Below are 18150 nucleotides of genomic sequence, written 5' to 3' on the forward strand. Positions count from 1 at the left end.
GTGTTGCCTTGGCCGGCTGCAGTGTTTAGAGATGGGTTCTCTTGCAGTGCGTGCCTGGTGGGCAGAAGTGCCTGGCTCCCTCCACCATGGCCCCTGGCCTTGCAGCCCAGGAGGCACAGGGGACACAGAGTGAACACCCAGAGGTCCAGCAAGATCTCAAGGGACAGGGGATACTACAAGGCAAGGGAGCGGAGTTGGGGCAGGAGGGCTGGCCTGTTGTGCAAAGCTAGGCAGGAGGCCCGCTAGCTTCACGGGCATCCGTGTCCTCGCAGAGGCACCTCAAGTTAGCCCTCAGTTGGCCACCAAAGGGCCTCCTCCTGCACATGACCAGCACAGGTAGCTTTCCCTTCCAGTCCCACGTGGACCACAGCAGGAAGAGACTGAGCCTGCCATGGCAGAAAACTTGCAGGAGGCAGCATGTCCCAGTTTGCTGAGAGGATGCAGTGAGTGGTGTGGATTAGGCCCAGGCCTGGCTGTCGAAGAGGCTCACGGAAACGTGGCCACACTCCTGATGGACACAGTTAGCTGAGCACACACAGGGGAAACACCAAGTGGGTAGCACAGGAAGCCTAGACCTCCAAGGCCAGTGGAAGGAAGGAAGGAAGGAAGGGAGGGAGGGAGGGAGGGAGGCAGGGAGGGAGGGAGGGGCAGCTCCCCAGTCAGTGACACTCCCTCCAAAGCCTTGCTCCCATCACCCGTGTGGTGGGTGATTCCTCGTTAGTTGATTGACTGAGGGATGGGTGAAGCCTTCCTTTCCACTCAGGAGACTCTATGACCCGCAACACCCCAGCTTCCCCAGCAAACACCTTGTCCTCCATCCGGCAGCTGTGTGAAGGGATCCTTCATGCAGGCTGCAGAAGGTCCCTTGGCCTCAAAAGCTGGAGCTCTGCCTAAAGAAGAAGAGGCCTGAGCCATGGGTGACAGCATGCTGAGAAACAGCGTGGCCCAGGAAGTGGCCGGATGCAGCTAGCTTGGCATGCTGGCTGGGCCTTGCGTGACATGTTCACCCTCTGGGGTAGGAATGGGCACACTGGCCTCCTGGGCGGCAGAACCACGAGGGGCATCCGGCGCAAGCTGCTGCTTATGCATTGCCAGCCATTGTCCTCTCTCCACTTCTCTTCCCCTTCCTCTTTCCTTTCCCTCCTTTCTTGGCCATGGCTTCCCTTGGCCTTGTCACTCTTCTCTGACCCTTGCCTCCTCTCACTGGCTTTGGTCTTCATTTTTCTCTCTTCCCCAGAAGTGCATGGCATGTTGACTCAGTGGGGTCTACCATCCCAAGGGTCCCCCTGACTGAGGGTGAGCGTGTGTATGTCCGTGTGTGTGTGTGTGTGTGTGTGTGTGTGTGTGTGTGTGTGAGCACAAGCGCGTGCCTGTGTTAGCATGCCCGCCTGGAGCTTCAGCAATGCCCCCAGAGGCAGGCAGAAGGAGGTGGGCATGCCTGGGCTGGGGCGCTGGACAGGGCAGCCTTTGCCTCCTCCTCTGCTTCTCCCTCTGCTTCCTGGGGCGCCTCTCCAAGCCGCCTCAGCCACCTGTCTTTGGCCTGCCAGCCACCACCAGCACTGCCCTGGCAGTACTCCCTGGCTTCTGGGTCCCAGACTAGACAGCCAGTGGCTCCTGGAAAGCTTGGGGGCGGGATTCGCGGGAGGCGGGGCGGCGGGTTCCCAGTCCTAGCCAGTCACTGTCACCGCGGGACCTGCTGCATTCCTGGGACACACCCTGCCCGCCTCCTGGCCTCAAAGAGCAAGCACCCAGCCCACACAGTGAGCACCCCTTCGATAGCTCAGCTGGTAGAGCGGAGGACTGTAGACTGGGCACCCAGCCGCGGCCATCCTTAGGTCGCTGGTTCGATTCCGGCTCGAAGGACGTGCAGGAGGCTTTTGGTGCACACACAGGCACGCCCCAAGGTACCTGGCCGCGCTGACCCCGCCACCGCTAGTCCCCAAGCCTCCATGCATGGCAAAACCCTTGCTTGAGCTTCCAGCCCAGGAGCACACAGCCCAGCTGGGGCTCCCTCACTCCAGCACCCACTCCCCCCCTCACAAGCTCTTCAGGCCCAACAGGCATCCCCTGGCCTGCTTCCTCTTGACTCGCCTCAGCTCCTCCACTTTTGGCTGCCCTAGACTACAAGCTCCATCCCCACCATGCCTCCTCTAGCTTGCCCCTCACCAAAACACAGCCGCCCCTCACACCCGAAGCTTGTGCTCAAGCCACTGAGCACAGACAGGCCTGGAACTCCCACCTCTTGGGCAGCCCTCGGGACCCTGGAGAAACCAAAGAAGCAATTCCCATACTGGCTAGCCAGGCTCAGCCGTCCAGTCTGTTTCTCAGGCCCCATCTCTGCAAGGCATCTCACAGTGTCCTGAATACCTCCTCCCCTCACACTTTCCTCTCCACCCTTCCCTGCAGCTCTTCTTCTGTCTCTGTCTCTGTCTCTGTCTCTGTCTCTGTCTCTGTCTCTGTGTCTGTCTCTGTCTCTGTCTCTGTGTCTCCCCTCCTTTCTGGCTGGTTTCTGCTGTCTTTCGGCTCTCTTTGTCTGCTCCCCCTCCCTGCCTCTCCCATGGTGGCCACTGTGGGTCTCTTCCCGTGCCCACTGAGTCTCCTGCTCCGCATCCCTCTTCCGTGTCTGCCTGGTGGTTGGAATGTCAGTCCCCAATCCAACCCAATCCAATCCTATCCTATCCATTCAACAAAAGCCCTGTTCATGGCAAAGGAGTTGAGCAGGAGACAGCAGGTCTGGCCCTGTTGGGTCTTTGAGTGGTGCTGCCCAGGAGGGCTTGCCTTGACAGGCAAGTGGCCCAGCTGCCCACTTCTCCTGGAGCCACCTTTGCGTGCATCCTGCAGGTGCTAGGAGCTACAGGAGTGTTGCCTTGGCCGGCTGCAGTGTTTAGAGATGGGTTCTCTTGCAGTGCGTGCCTGGTGGGCAGAAGTGCCTGGCTCCCTCCACCATGGCCCCTGGCCCTTGCAGCCCAGGAGGCACAGGGGACACAGAGTGAACACCCAGAGGTCCAGCAAGATCTCAAGGGACAGGGGATACTACAAGGCAAGGGAGCGGAGTTGGGGCAGGAGGGCTGGCCTGTTGTGGCAAAGCTAGGCAGGAGGCCCGCTAGCTTCACGGGCATCCGTGTCCTCGCAGAGGCACCTCAAGTTAGCCCTCAGTTGGCCACCAAAGGGCCTCCTCCTGCACATGACCAGCACAGGTAGCTTTCCCTTCCAGTCCCACGTGGACCACAGCAGGAAGAGACTGAGGCCTGCCATGGCAGAAAACTTGCAGGAGGCAGCATGTCCCAGTTTGCTGAGAGGATGCAGTGAGTGGTGTGGATTAGGCCCAGGCCTGGCTGTCGAAGAGGCTCACGGAAACGTGGCCACACTCCTGATGGACACAGTTAGCTGAGCACACACAGGGGAAACACCAAGTGGGTAGCACCAGGAAGCCTAGACCTCCAAGGCCAGTGGAAGAAGGAAGGAAGGAAGGGAGGGAGGGAGGGAGGGAGGCAGGGGAGGGAGGGAGGGGCAGCTCCCCAGTCCAGTGACACTCCCTCCAAAGCCTTGCTCCCATCACCCGTGTGGTGGGTGATTCCTCGTTAGTTGATTGACTGAGGGATGGGTGAAGCCTTCCTTTCCACTCAGGAGACTCTATGACCCGCACACCCCCAGCTTCCCCAGCAAACACCTTGTCCTCCATCCGGCAGCTGTGTGAAGGGATCCTTCATGCAGCTGCAGAAGGTCCCTTGGCCTCAAAAAGCTGGAGCTCTGCCTAAAGAAGAAGAGGCCTGAGCCATGGGTGACAGCATGCTGAGAAACAGCGTGGCCCAGGAAGTGGCCGGATGCAGCTAGCTTGGCATGCTGGCTGGGCCTTGCGTGACATGTTCACCCTCTGGGGTAGGAATGGGCACACTGGCCTCCTGGGCGGCAGAACCACGAGGGGCATCCGGCGCAAGCTGCTGCTTATGCATTGCCAGCCATTGTCCTCTCTCCACTTCCTCTTCCCCTTCCTCTTTCCTTTCCCTCCTTTCTTGGCCATGGCTTCCTTGGCCTTGTCACTCTTCTCTGACCCTTGCCTCCTCTCACTGGCTTTGGTCTTCATTTTTCTCTCTTCCCAGAAGTGCATGGCATGTTGACTCAGTGGGGTCTACCATCCCAAGGGTCCCCCTGACTGAGGGTGAGCGTGTGTATGTCCGTGTGTGTGTGTGTGTGTGTGTGTGTGTGTGTGTGTGTGAGCACAAGCGCGTGCCTGTGTTAGCATGCCCGCCTGGAGCTTCAGCAATGCCCCCAGAGGCAGGCAGAAGGAGGTGGGCATGCCTGGGCTGGGGCGCTGGACAGGGCAGCCTTTGCCTCCTCCTCTGCTTCTCCCTCTGCTTCCTGGGGCGCCTCTCCAAGCCGCCTCAGCCACCTGTCTTTGGCCTGCCAGCCACCACCAGCACTGCCCTGGCAGTACTCCCTGGCTTCTGGGTCCCAGACTAGACAGCCAGTGGCTCCTGGAAAGCTTGGGGGCGGGATTCGCGGGAGGCGGGGCGGCGGGTTCCCAGTCCTAGCCAGTCACTGTCACCGCGGGACCTGCTGCATTCCTGGGACACACCCTGCCCGCCTCCTGGCCTCAAAGAGCAAGCACCCAGCCCACACAGTGAGCACCCCTTCGATAGCTCAGCTGGTAGAGCGGAGGACTGTAGACTGGGCAACCAGCCGCGGCCATCCTTAGGTCGCTGGTTCGATTCCGGCTCGAAGGACGTGCAGGAGGCTTTTGGTGCACACACAGGCACGCCCCCAAGGTACCTGGCCGCGCTGACCCGCCCACCGCTAGTCCCCAAGCCTCCATGCATGGCAAAACCCTTGCTTGAGCTTCCAGCCCAGGAGCACACAGCCCAGCTGGGGCTCCCTCACTCCAGCACCCACTCCCCCCCTCACAAGCTCTTCAGGCCCAACAGGCATCCCCTGGCCTGCTTCCTCTTGACTCGCCTCAGCTCCTCCACTTTTGGCTGCCCTAGACTACAAGCTCCATCCCCACCATGCCTCCTCTAGCTTGCCCCTCACCAAAACACAGCCGCCCCTCACACCCGAAGCTTGTGCTCAAGCCACTGAGCACAGACAGGCCTGGAACTCCCACCTCTTGGGCAGCCCTCGGGACCCTGGAGAAACCAAAGAAGCAATTCCCATACTGGCTAGCCAGGCTCAGCCGTCCAGTCTGTTTCTCAGGCCCCATCTCTGCAAAGGCATCTCACAGTGTCCTGAATACCTCCTCCCCTCACACTTTCCTCTCCACCCTTCCCTGCAGCTCTTCTTCTGTCTCTGTCTCTGTCTCTGTCTCTGTGTCTGTCTCTGTCTCTGTCTCTGTGTCTCCCCTCCTTTCTGGCTGGTTTCTGCTGTCTTTCGGCTCTCTTTGTCTGCTCCCCCTCCCTGCCTCTCCCATGGTGGCCACTGTGGGTCTCTTCCCGTGCCCACTGAGTCTCCTGCTCCGCATCCCTCTTCCCGTGTCTGCCTGGTGGTTGGAATGTCAGTCCCAATCCAACCCAATCCAATCCTATCCTATCCATTCAACAAAAGCCCTGTTCATGGCAAAGGAGTTGAGCAGGAGACAGCAGGGTCTGGCCCTGGTTGGGTCTTTGAGTGGTGCTGCCCAGGAGGGCTTGGCCTTGACAGGCAAGTGGCCCAGCTGCCCACTTCTCCTGGAGCCACCTTTGCGTGCATCCTGCAGGTGCTAGGAGCTACAGGAGTGTTGCCTTGGCCGGCTGCAGTGTTTAGAGATGGGTTCTCTTGCAGTGCGTGCCTGGTGGGCAGAAGTGCCTGGCTCCCTCCACCATGGCCCCTGGCCCTTGCAGCCCAGGAGGCACAGGGGACACAGAGTGAACACCCAGAGGTCCAGCAAGATCTCAAGGGACAGGGGATACTACAAGGCAAGGGAGCGGAGTTGGGGCAGGAGGGCTGGCCTGTTGTGGCAAAGCTAGGCAGGAGGCCCGCTAGCTTCACGGGCATCCGTGTCCTCGCAGAGGCACCTCAAGTTAGCCCTCAGTTGGCCACCAAAGGGCCTCCTCCTGCACATGACCAGCACAGGTAGCTTTCCCTTCCAGTCCCACGTGGACCACAGCAGGAAGAGACTGAGGCCTGCCATGGCAGAAAACTTGCAGGAGGCAGCATGTCCCAGTTTGCTGAGAGGATGCAGTGAGTGGTGTGGATTAGGCCCAGGCCTGGCTGTCGAAGAGGCTCACGGAAACGTGGCCACACTCCTGATGGACACAGTTAGCTGAGCACACACAGGGGAAACACCAAGTGGGTAGCACCAGGAAGCCTAGACCTCCAAGGCCAGTGGAAGGAAGGAAGGAAGGAAGGGAGGGAGGGAGGGAGGGAGGCAGGGAGGGAGGGAGGGGCAGCTCCCCAGTCCAGTGACACTCCCTCCAAAGCCTTGCTCCCATCACCCGTGTGGTGGGTGATTCCTCGTTAGTTGATTGACTGAGGGATGGGTGAAGCCTTCCTTTCCACTCAGGAGACTCTATGACCCGCACACCCCCAGCTTCCCCAGCAAACACCTTGTCCTCCATCCGGCAGCTGTGTGAAGGATCCTTCATGCAGGCTGCAGAAGGTCCCTTGGCCTCAAAAAGCTGGAGCTCTGCCTAAAGAAGAAGAGGCCTGAGCCATGGGTGACAGCATGCTGAGAAACAGCGTGGCCCAGGAAGTGGCCGGATGCAGCTAGCTTGGCATGCTGGCTGGGCCTTGCGTGACATGTTCACCCTCTGGGGTAGGAATGGGCACACTGGCCTCCTGGGCGGCAGAACCACGAGGGGCATCCGGCGCAAGCTGCTGCTTATGCATTGCCAGCCATTGTCCTCTCTCCACTTCCTCTTCCCTTCCTCTTTCCTTTCCCTCCTTTCTTGGCCATGGCTTCCCTTGGCCTTGTCACTCTTCTCTGACCCTTGCCTCCTCTCACTGGCTTTGGTCTTCATTTTTCTCTCTTCCCCAGAAGTGCATGGCATGTTGACTCAGTGGGGTCTACCATCCCAAGGGTCCCCCTGACTGAGGTGAGCGTGTGTATGTCCGTGTGTGTGTGTGTGTGTGTGTGTGTGTGTGTGTGAGCACAAGCGCGTGCCTGTGTTAGCATGCCCGCCTGGAGCTTCAGCAATGCCCCCAGAGGCAGGCAGAAGGAGGTGGCATGCCTGGGCTGGGGCGCTGGACAGGGCAGCCTTTGCCTCCTCCTCTGCTTCTCCCTCTGCTTCCTGGGGCGCCTCTCCAAGGCGCCTCTCCAAGCCGCCTCAGCCACCTGTCTTTGGCCTGCCAGCCACCACCAGCACTGCCCTGGCAGTACTCCCTGGCTTCTGGGTCCCAGACTAGACAGCCAGTGGCTCCTGGAAAGCTTGGGGGCGGGATTCGCGGGAGGCGGGGCGGCGGGTTCCCAGTCCTAGCCAGTCACTGTCACCGCGGGACCTGCTGCATTCCTGGGACACACCCTGCCCGCCTCCTGGCCTCAAAGAGCAAGCACCCAGCCCACACAGTGAGCACCCCTTCGATAGCTCAGCTGGTAGAGCGGAGGACTGTAGACTGGGCACCCAGCCGCGGCCATCCTTAGGTCGCTGGTTCGATTCCGGCTCGAAGGACGTGCAGGAGGCTTTTGGTGCACACACAGGCACGCCCCAAGGTACCTGGCCGCGCTGACCCCGCCCACCGCTAGTCCCCAAGCCTCCATGCATGGCAAAACCCTTGCTTGAGCTTCCAGCCCAGGAGCACACAGCCCAGCTGGGCTCCCTCACTCCAGCACCCACTCCCCCCCTCACAAGCTCTTCAGGCCCAACAGGCATCCCCTGGCCTGCTTCCTCTTGACTCGCCTCAGCTCCTCCACTTTTGGCTGCCCTAGACTACAAGCTCCATCCCCACCATGCCTCCTCTAGCTTGCCCCTCACCAAAACACAGCCGCCCCTCACACCCGAAGCTTGTGCTCAAGCCACTGAGCACAGACAGGCCTGGAACTCCCACCTCTTGGGCAGCCCTCGGGACCCTGGAGAAACCAAGAAGCAATTCCCATACTGGCTAGCCAGGCTCAGCCGTCCAGTCTGTTTCTCAGGCCCCATCTCTGCAAAGGCATCTCACAGTGTCCTGAATACCTCCTCCCTCACACTTTCCTCTCCACCCTTCCCTGCAGCTCTTCTTCTGTCTCTGTCTCTGTCTCTGTCTCTGTCTCTGTCTCTGTCTCTGTCTCTGTCTGTCTCTGTCTCTGTCTCTGTGTCTCCCCTCCTTTCTGGCTGGTTTCTGCTGTCTTTCGGCTCTCTTTGTCTGCTCCCCCTCCCTGCCTCTCCCATGGTGGCCACTGTGGGTCTCTTCCGTGCCCACTGAGTCTCCTGCTCCGCATCCCTCTTCCCGTGTCTGCCTGGTGGTTGGAATGTCAGTCCCCAATCCAACCCAATCCAATCCTATCCTATCCATTCAACAAAAGCCCTGTTCATGGCAAAGGAGTTGAGCAGGAGACAGCAGGGTCTGGCCCTGTTGGGTCTTTGAGTGGTGCTGCCCAGGAGGGCTTGCCTTGACAGGCAAGTGGCCCAGCTGCCCACTTCTCCTGGAGCCACCTTTGCGTGCATCCTGCAGGTGCTAGGAGCTACAGGAGTGTTGCCTTGGCCGGCTGCAGTGTTTAGAGATGGGTTCTCTTGCAGTGCGTGCCTGGTGGGCAGAAGTGCCTGGCTCCCTCCACCATGGCCCCTGGCCCTTGCAGCCCAGGAGGCACAGGGGACACAGAGTGAACACCCAGAGGTCCAGCAAGATCTCAAGGGACAGGGGATACTACAAGGCAAGGGAGCGGAGTTGGGGCAGGAGGGCTGGCCTGTTGTGGCAAAGCTAGGCAGGAGGCCCGCTAGCTTCACGGGCATCCGTGTCCTCGCAGAGGCACCTCAAGTTAGCCCTCAGTTGGCCACCAAAGGGCCTCCTCCTGCACATGACCAGCACAGGTAGCTTTCCCTTCCAGTCCCACGTGGACCACAGCAGGAAGAGACTGAGGCCTGCCATGGCAGAAAACTTGCAGGAGGCAGCATGTCCCAGTTTGCTGAGAGGATGCAGTGAGTGGTGTGGATTAGGCCCAGGCCTGGCTGTCGAAGAGGCTCACGGAAACGTGGCCACACTCCTGATGGACACAGTTAGCTGAGCACACACAGGGGAAACACCAAGTGGGTAGCACCAGGAAGCCTAGACCTCCAAGGCCAGTGGAAGGAAGGAAGGAAGGAAGGGAGGGAGGGAGGGAGGGAGGCAGGGAGGGAGGAGGGGCAGCTCCCCAGTCCAGTGACACTCCCTCCAAAGCCTTGCTCCCATCACCCGTGTGGTGGGTGATTCCTCGTTAGTTGATTGACTGAGGGATGGGTGAAGCCTTCCTTTCCACTCAGGAGACTCTATGACCCGCACACCCCCAGCTTCCCCAGCAAACACCTTGTCCTCCATCCGGCAGCTGTGTGAAGGGATCCTTCATGCAGGCTGCAGAAGGTCCCTTGGCCTCAAAAAGCTGGAGCTCTGCCTAAAGAAGAAGAGGCCTGAGCCATGGGTGACAGCATGCTGAGAAACAGCGTGGCCCAGGAAGTGGCCGGATGCAGCTAGCTTGGCATGCTGGCTGGGCCTTGCGTGACATGTTCACCCTCTGGGGTAGGAATGGGCACACTGGCCTCCTGGGCGGCAGAACCACGAGGGGCATCCGGCGCAAGCTGCTGCTTATGCATTGCCAGCCATTGTCCTCTCTCCACTTCCTCTTCCCCTTCCTCTTTCCTTTCCCTCCTTTCTTGGCCATGGCTTCCCTTGGCCTTGTCACTCTTCTCTGACCCTTGCCTCCTCTCACTGGCTTTGGTCTTCATTTTTCTCTCTTCCCCAGAAGTGCATGGCATGTTGACTCAGTGGGGTCTACCATCCCAAGGGTCCCCTGACTGAGGGTGAGCGTGTGTATGTCCGTGTGTGTGTGTGTGTGTGTGTGTGTGTGTGTGTGTGTGTGAGCACAAGCGCGTGCCTGTGTTAGCATGCCCGCCTGGAGCTTCAGCAATGCCCCCAGAGGCAGGCAGAAGGAGGTGGGCATGCCTGGGCTGGGGCGCTGGACAGGGCAGCCTTTGCCTCCTCCTCTGCTTCTCCCTCTGCTTCCTGGGGCGCCTCTCCAAGCCGCCTCAGCCACCTGTCTTTGGCCTGCCAGCCACCACCAGCACTGCCCTGGCAGTACTCCCTGGCTTCTGGGTCCCAGACTAGACAGCCAGTGGCTCCTGGAAAGCTTGGGGCGGGATTCGCGGGAGGCGGGGCGGCGGGTTCCCAGTCCTAGCCAGTCACTGTCACCGCGGGACCTGCTGCATTCCTGGGACACACCCTGCCCGCCTCCTGGCCTCAAAGAGCAAGCACCCAGCCCACACAGTGAGCACCCCTTCGATAGCTCAGCTGGTAGAGCGGAGGACTGTAGACTGGGCACCCAGCCGCGGCCATCCTTAGGTCGCTGGTTCGATTCCGGCTCGAAGGACGTGCAGGAGGCTTTTGGTGCACACACAGGCACGCCCCCAAGGTACCTGGCCGCGCTGACCCCGCCCACCGCTAGTCCCCAAGCCTCCATGCATGGCAAAACCCTTGCTTGAGCTTCCAGCCCAGGAGCACACAGCCCAGCTGGGGCTCCCTCACTCCAGCACCCACTCCCCCCCTCACAAGCTCTTCAGGCCCAACAGGCATCCCCTGGCCTGCTTCCTCTTGACTCGCCTCAGCTCCTCCACTTTTGGCTGCCCTAGACTACAAGCTCCATCCCCACCATGCCTCCTCTAGCTTGCCCCTCACCAAAACACAGCCGCCCCTCACACCCGAAGCTTGTGCTCAAGCCACTGAGCACAGACAGGCCTGGAACTCCCACCTCTTGGGCAGCCCTCGGGACCCTGGAGAAACCAAAGAAGCAATTCCCATACTGGCTAGCCAGGCTCAGCCGTCCAGTCTGTTTCTCAGGCCCCATCTCTGCAAAGGCATCTCACAGTGTCCTGAATACCTCCTCCCCTCACACTTTCCTCTCCACCCTTCCCTGCAGCTCTTCTTCTGTCTCTGTCTCTGTCTCTGTCTCTGTCTCTGTCTCTGTCTCTGTGTCTGTCTCTGTCTCTGTCTCTGTGTCTCCCCTCCTTTCTGGCTGGTTTCTGCTGTCTTTCGGCTCTCTTTGTCTGCTCCCCCTCCCTGCCTCTCCCATGGTGGCCACTGTGGGTCTCTTCCCGTGCCCACTGAGTCTCCTGCTCGCATCCCTCTTCCCGTGTCTGCCTGGTGGTTGGAATGTCAGTCCCCAATCCAACCCAATCCAATCCTATCCTATCCATTCAACAAAAGCCCTGTTCATGGCAAAGGAGTTGAGCAGGAGACAGCAGGGTCTGGCCCTGTTGGGTCTTTGAGTGGTGCTGCCCAGGAGGGCTTGGCCTTGACAGGCAAGTGGCCCAGCTGCCCACTTCTCCTGGAGCCACCTTTGCGTGCATCCTGCAGGTGCTAGGAGCTACAGGAGTGTTGCCTTGGCCGGCTGCAGTGTTTAGAGATGGGTTCTCTTGCAGTGCGTGCCTGGTGGGCAGAAGTGCCTGGCTCCCTCCACCATGGCCCCTGGCCCTTGCAGCCCAGGAGGCACAGGGGACACAGAGTGAACACCCAGAGGTCCAGCAAGATCTCAAGGGACAGGGGATACTACAAGGCAAGGGAGCGGAGTTGGGGCAGGAGGGCTGGCCTGTTGTGGCAAAGCTAGGCAGGAGGCCCGCTAGCTTCACGGGCATTCCGTGTCCTCGCAGAGGCACCTCAAGTTAGCCCTCAGTTGGCCACCAAAGGGCCTCCTCCTGCACATGACCAGCACAGGTAGCTTTCCCTTCCAGTCCCACGTGGACCACAGCAGGAAGAGACTGAGGCCTGCCATGGCAGAAAACTTGCAGGAGGCAGCATGTCCCAGTTTGCTGAGAGGATGCAGTGAGTGGTGTGGATTAGGCCCAGGCCTGGCTGTCGAAGAGGCTCACGGAAACGTGGCCACACTCCTGATGGACACAGTTAGCTGAGCACACACAGGGGAAACACCAAGTGGGTAGCACCAGGAAGCCTAGACCTCCAAGGCCAGTGGAAGGAAGGAAGGAAGGAAGGGAGGGAGGGAGGGAGGGAGGCAGGGAGGGAGGGAGGGGCAGCTCCCCAGTCCAGTGACACTCCCTCCAAAGCCTTGCTCCCATCACCCGTGTGGTGGGTGATTCCTCGTTAGTTGATTGACTGAGGGATGGGTGAAGCCTTCCTTTCCACTCAGGAGACTCTATGACCCGCACACCCCCAGCTTCCCCAGCAAACACCTTGTCCTCCATCCGGCAGCTGTGTGAAGGGATCCTTCATGCAGGCTGCAGAAGGTCCCTTGGCCTCAAAAAGCTGGAGCTCTGCCTAAAGAAGAAGAGGCCTGAGCCATGGGTGACAGCATGCTGAGAAACAGCGTGGCCCAGGAAGTGGCCGGATGCAGCTAGCTTGGCATGCTGGCTGGGCCTTGCGTGACATGTTCACCCTCTGGGGTAGGAATGGGCACACTGGCCTCCTGGGCGGCAGAACCACGAGGGGCATCCGGCGCAAGCTGCTGCTTATGCATTGCCAGCCATTGTCCTCTCTCCACTTCCTCTTCCCCTTCCTCTTTCCTTTCCCTCCTTTCTTGGCCATGGCTTCCCTTGGCCTTGTCACTCTTCTCTGACCCTTGCCTCCTCTCACTGGCTTTGGTCTTCATTTTTCTCTCTTCCCCAGAAGTGCATGGCATGTTGACTCAGTGGGGTCTACCATCCCAAGGGTCCCCCTGACTGAGGGTGAGCGTGTGTATGTCCGTGTGTGTGTGTGTGTGTGTGTGTGTGTGTGTGTGTGAGCACAAGCGCGTGCCTGTGTTAGCATGCCCGCCTGGAGCTTCAGCAATGCCCCCAGAGGCAGGCAGAAGGAGGTGGGCATGCCTGGGCTGGGGCGCTGGACAGGGCAGCCTTTGCCTCCTCCTCTGCTTCTCCCTCTGCTTCCTGGGGCGCCTCTCCAAGCCGCCTCAGCCACCTGTCTTTGGCCTGCCAGCCACCACCAGCACTGCCCTGGCAGTACTCCCTGGCTTCTGGGTCCCAGACTAGACAGCCAGTGGCTCCTGGAAAGCTTGGGGGCGGGATTCGCGGGAGGCGGGGCGGCGGGTTCCCAGTCCTAGCCAGTCACTGTCACCGCGGGACCTGCTGCATTCCTGGGACACACCCTGCCCGCCTCCTGGCCTCAAAGAGCAAGCACCCAGCCCACACAGTGAGCACCCCTTCGATAGCTCAGCTGGTAGAGCGGAGGACTGTAGACTGGGCACCCAGCCGCGGCCATCCTTAGGTCGCTGGTTCGATTCCGGCTCGAAGGACGTGCAGGAGGCTTTTGGTGCACACACAGGCACGCCCCCAAGGTACCTGGCCGCGCTGACCCCGCCCACCGCTAGTCCCCAAGCCTCCATGCATGGCAAAACCCTTGCTTGAGCTTCCAGCCCAGGAGCACACAGCCCAGCTGGGGCTCCCTCACTCCAGCACCCACTCCCCCCCTCACAAGCTCTTCAGGCCCAACAGGCATCCCCTGGCCTGCTTCCTCTTGACTCGCCTCAGCTCCTCCACTTTTGGCTGCCCTAGACTACAAGCTCCATCCCCACCATGCCTCCTCTAGCTTGCCCCTCACCAAAACACAGCCGCCCCTCACACCCGAAGCTTGTGCTCAAGCCACTGAGCACAGACAGGCCTGGAACTCCCACCTCTTGGGCAGCCCTCGGGACCCTGGAGAAACCAAAGAAGCAATTCCCATACTGGCTAGCCAGGCTCAGCCGTCCAGTCTGTTTCTCAGGCCCCATCTCTGCAAAGGCATCTCACAGTGTCCTGAATACCTCCTCCCCTCACACTTTCCTCTCCACCCTTCCCTGCAGCTCTTCTTCTGTCTCTGTCTCTGTCTCTGTCTCTGTCTCTGTCTCTGTCTCTGTCTCTGTCTGTCTCTGTCTCTGTCTCTGTGTCTCCCCTCCTTTCTGGCTGGTTTCTGCTGTCTTTCGGCTCTCTTTGTCTGCTCCCCCTCCCTGCCTCTCCCATGGTGGCCACTGTGGGTCTCTTCCCGTGCCCACTGAGTCTCCTGCTCCGCATCCCTCTTCCCGTGTCTGCCTGGTGGTTGGAATGTCAGTCCCCAATCCAACCCAATCCAATCCTATCCTATCCATTCAACAAAAGCCCTGTTCATGGCAAAGGAGTTGAGCAGGAGACAGCAGGGTCTGGCCCTGTTGGGTCTTTGAGTGGTGCTGCCCAGGAGGGCTTGGCCTTGACAGGCAAGTGGCCCAGCTGCCCACTTCTCCTGGAGCCACCTTTGCGTGCATCCTGCAGGTGCTAGGAGCTACAGGAGTGTTGCCTTGGCCGGCTGCAGTGTTTAGAGATGGGTTCTCTTGCAGTGCGTGCCTGGTGGGCAGAAGTGCCTGGCTCCCTCCACCATGGCCCCTGGCCCTTGCAGCCCAGGAGGCACAGGGGACACAGAGTGAACACCCAGAGGTCCAGCAAGATCTCAAGGGACAGGGGATACTACAAGGCAAGGGAGCGGAGTTGGGGCAGGAGGGCTGGCCTGTTGTGGCAAAGCTAGGCAGGAGGCCCGCTAGCTTCACGGGCATCCGTGTCCTCGCAGAGGCACCTCAAGTTAGCCCTCAGTTGGCCACCAAAGGGCCTCCTCCTGCACATGACCAGCACAGGTAGCTTTCCCTTCCAGTCCCACGTGGACCACAGCAGGAAGAGACTGAGGCCTGCCATGGCAGAAAACTTGCAGGAGGCAGCATGTCCCAGTTTGCTGAGAGGATGCAGTGAGTGGTGTGGATTAGGCCCAGGCCTGGCTGTCGAAGAGGCTCACGGAAACGTGGCCACACTCCTGATGGACACAGTTAGCTGAGCACACACAGGGGAAACACCAAGTGGGTAGCACCAGGAAGCCTAGACCTCCAAGGCCAGTGGAAGGAAGGAAGGAAGGAAGGGAGGGAGGGAGGGAGGGAGGCAGGGAGGGAGGGAGGGGCAGCTCCCCAGTCCAGTGACACTCCCTCCAAAGCCTTGCTCCCATCACCCGTGTGGTGGGTGATTCCTCGTTAGTTGATTGACTGAGGGATGGGTGAAGCCTTCCTTTCCACTCAGGAGACTCTATGACCCGCACACCCCCAGCTTCCCCAGCAAACACCTTGTCCTCCATCCGGCAGCTGTGTGAAGGGATCCTTCATGCAGGCTGCAGAAGGTCCCTTGGCCTCAAAAAGCTGGAGCTCTGCCTAAAGAAGAAGAGGCCTGAGCCATGGGTGACAGCATGCTGAGAAACAGCGTGGCCCAGGAAGTGGCCGGATGCAGCTAGCTTGGCATGCTGGCTGGGCCTTGCGTGACATGTTCACCCTCTGGGGTAGGAATGGGCACACTGGCCTCCTGGGCGGCAGAACCACGAGGGGCATCCGGCGCAAGCTGCTGCTTATGCATTGCCAGCCATTGTCCTCTCTCCACTTCCTCTTCCCCTTCCTCTTTCCTTTCCCTCCTTTCTTGGCCATGGCTTCCCTTGGCCTTGTCACTCTTCTCTGACCCTTGCCTCCTCTCACTGGCTTTGGTCTTCATTTTTCTCTCTTCCCCAGAAGTGCATGGCATGTTGACTCAGTGGGGTCTACCATCCCAAGGGTCCCCCTGACTGAGGGTGAGCGTGTGTATGTCCGTGTGTGTGTGTGTGTGTGTGTGTGTGTGTGTGTGAGCACAAGCGCGTGCCTGTGTTAGCATGCCCGCCTGGAGCTTCAGCAATGCCCCCAGAGGCAGGCAGAAGGAGGTGGGCATGCCTGGGCTGGGGCGCTGGACAGGGCAGCCTTTGCCTCCTCCTCTGCTTCTCCCTCTGCTTCCTGGGGCGCCTCTCCAAGCCGCCTCAGCCACCTGTCTTTGGCCTGCCAGCCACCACCAGCACTGCCCTGGCAGTACTCCCTGGCTTCTGGGTCCCAGACTAGACAGCCAGTGGCTCCTGGAAAGCTTGGGGGCGGGATTCGCGGGAGGCGGGGCGGCGGGTTCCCAGTCCTAGCCAGTCACTGTCACCGCGGGACCTGCTGCATTCCTGGGACACACCCTGCCCGCCTCCTGGCCTCAAAGAGCAAGCACCCAGCCCACACAGTGAGCACCCCTTCGATAGCTCAGCTGGTAGAGCGGAGGACTGTAGACTGGGCACCCAGCCGCGGCCATCCTTAGGTCGCTGGTTCGATTCCGGCTCGAAGGACGTGCAGGAGGCTTTTGGTGCACACACAGGCACGCCCCCAAGGTACCTGGCCGCGCTGACCCCGCCCACCGCTAGTCCCCAAGCCTCCATGCATGGCAAAACCCTTGCTTGAGCTTCCAGCCCAGGAGCACACAGCCCAGCTGGGGCTCCCTCACTCCAGCACCCACTCCCCCCCTCACAAGCTCTTCAGGCCCAACAGGCATCCCCTGGCCTGCTTCCTCTTGACTCGCCTCAGCTCCTCCACTTTTGGCTGCCCTAGACTACAAGCTCCATCCCCACCATGCCTCCTCTAGCTTGCCCCTCACCAAAACACAGCCGCCCCTCACACCCGAAGCTTGTGCTCAAGCCACTGAGCACAGACAGGCCTGGAACTCCCACCTCTTGGGCAGCCCTCGGGACCCTGGAGAAACCAAAGAAGCAATTCCCATACTGGCTAGCCAGGCTCAGCCGTCCAGTCTGTTTCTCAGGCCCCATCTCTGCAAAGGCATCTCACAGTGTCCTGAATACCTCCTCCCCTCACACTTTCCTCTCCACCCTTCCCTGCAGCTCTTCTTCTGTCTCTGTCTCTGTCTCTGTCTCTGTGTCTGTCTCTGTCTCTGTCTCTGTCTCTGTCTCCCCTCCTTTCTGGCTGGTTTCTGCTGTCTTTCGGCTCTCTTTGTCTGCTCCCCCTCCCTGCCTCTCCCATGGTGGCCACTGTGGGTCTCTTCCCGTGCCCACTGAGTCTCCTGCTCCGCATCCCTCTTCCCGTGTCTGCCTGGTGGTTGGAATGTCAGTCCCCAATCCAACCCAATCCAATCCTATCCTATCCATTCAACAAAAGCCCTGTTCATGGCAAAGGAGTTGAGCAGGAGACAGCAGGGTCTGGCCCTGTTGGGTCTTTGAGTGGTGCTGCCCAGGAGGGCTTGGCCTTGACAGGCAAGTGGCCCAGCTGCCCACTTCTCCTGGAGCCACCTTTGCGTGCATCCTGCAGGTGCTAGGAGCTACAGGAGTGTTGCCTTGGCCGGCTGCAGTGTTTAGAGATGGGTTCTCTTGCAGTGCGTGCCTGGTGGGCAGAAGTGCCTGGCTCCCTCCACCATGGCCCCTGGCCCTTGCAGCCCAGGAGGCACAGGGGACACAGAGTGAACACCCAGAGGTCCAGCAAGATCTCAAGGGACAGGGGATACTACAAGGCAAGGGAGCGGAGTTGGGGCAGGAGGGCTGGCCTGTTGTGGCAAAGCTAGGCAGGAGGCCCGCTAGCTTCACGGGCATCCGTGTCCTCGCAGAGGCACCTCAAGTTAGCCCTCAGTTGGCCACCAAAGGGCCTCCTCCTGCACATGACCAGCACAGGTAGCTTTCCCTTCCAGTCCCACGTGGACCACAGCAGGAAGAGACTGAGGCCTGCCATGGCAGAAAACTTGCAGGAGGCAGCATGTCCCAGTTTGCTGAGAGGATGCAGTGAGTGGTGTGGATTAGGCCCAGGCCTGGCTGTCGAAGAGGCTCACGGAAACGTGGCCACACTCCTGATGGACACAGTTAGCTGAGCACACACAGGGGAAACACCAAGTGGGTAGCACCAGGAAGCCTAGACCTCCAAGGCCAGTGGAAGGAAGGAAGGAAGGAAGGGAGGGAGGGAGGGAGGGAGGCAGGGAGGGAGGGAGGGGCAGCTCCCCAGTCCAGTGACACTCCCTCCAAAGCCTTGCTCCCATCACCCGTGTGGTGGGTGATTCCTCGTTAGTTGATTGACTGAGGGATGGGTGAAGCCTTCCTTTCCACTCAGGAGACTCTATGACCCGCACACCCCCAGCTTCCCCAGCAAACACCTTGTCCTCCATCCGGCAGCTGTGTGAAGGGATCCTTCATGCAGGCTGCAGAAGGTCCCTTGGCCTCAAAAAGCTGGAGCTCTGCCTAAAGAAGAAGAGGCCTGAGCCATGGGTGACAGCATGCTGAGAAACAGCGTGGCCCAGGAAGTGGCCGGATGCAGCTAGC

At 60.1% G+C, this 18150-nt stretch overlaps 6 non-coding genes across 6 annotated transcripts; all 6 read left to right on the forward strand.

The window, feature by feature from the left end:
• The first annotated feature begins 1769 nt into the window (after window positions 1-1769).
• On the forward strand, window positions 1770-1863 carry Trnay-gua. The gene is made up of 2 exons: window positions 1770-1806; window positions 1828-1863. It is a non-coding gene; the product is annotated as a tRNA-Tyr (tRNA).
• Window positions 1864-4630: 2767 nt separating this feature from the next.
• Window positions 4631-4724, forward strand: Trnay-gua. Its single transcript has 2 exons — window positions 4631-4667; window positions 4689-4724. It is a non-coding gene; the product is annotated as a tRNA-Tyr (tRNA).
• A 2762-nt stretch (window positions 4725-7486) lies between these two features.
• Trnay-gua lies at window positions 7487-7580 on the forward strand. Its single transcript has 2 exons — window positions 7487-7523; window positions 7545-7580. It is a non-coding gene; the product is annotated as a tRNA-Tyr (tRNA).
• A 2773-nt stretch (window positions 7581-10353) lies between these two features.
• On the forward strand, window positions 10354-10447 carry Trnay-gua. The gene is made up of 2 exons: window positions 10354-10390; window positions 10412-10447. It is a non-coding gene; the product is annotated as a tRNA-Tyr (tRNA).
• A 2774-nt stretch (window positions 10448-13221) lies between these two features.
• Window positions 13222-13315, forward strand: Trnay-gua. Its single transcript has 2 exons — window positions 13222-13258; window positions 13280-13315. It is a non-coding gene; the product is annotated as a tRNA-Tyr (tRNA).
• Window positions 13316-16091: 2776 nt separating this feature from the next.
• Trnay-gua lies at window positions 16092-16185 on the forward strand. Its single transcript has 2 exons — window positions 16092-16128; window positions 16150-16185. It is a non-coding gene; the product is annotated as a tRNA-Tyr (tRNA).
• The last annotated feature ends 1965 nt before the right edge of the window (window positions 16186-18150 follow it).

This window comes from Perognathus longimembris, unplaced genomic scaffold (assembly GCF_023159225.1).
Source record: "Perognathus longimembris pacificus isolate PPM17 unplaced genomic scaffold, ASM2315922v1 HiC_scaffold_4218, whole genome shotgun sequence".
In the NCBI taxonomy this organism is placed as follows: Eukaryota; Metazoa; Chordata; class Mammalia; order Rodentia; family Heteromyidae; genus Perognathus; species Perognathus longimembris.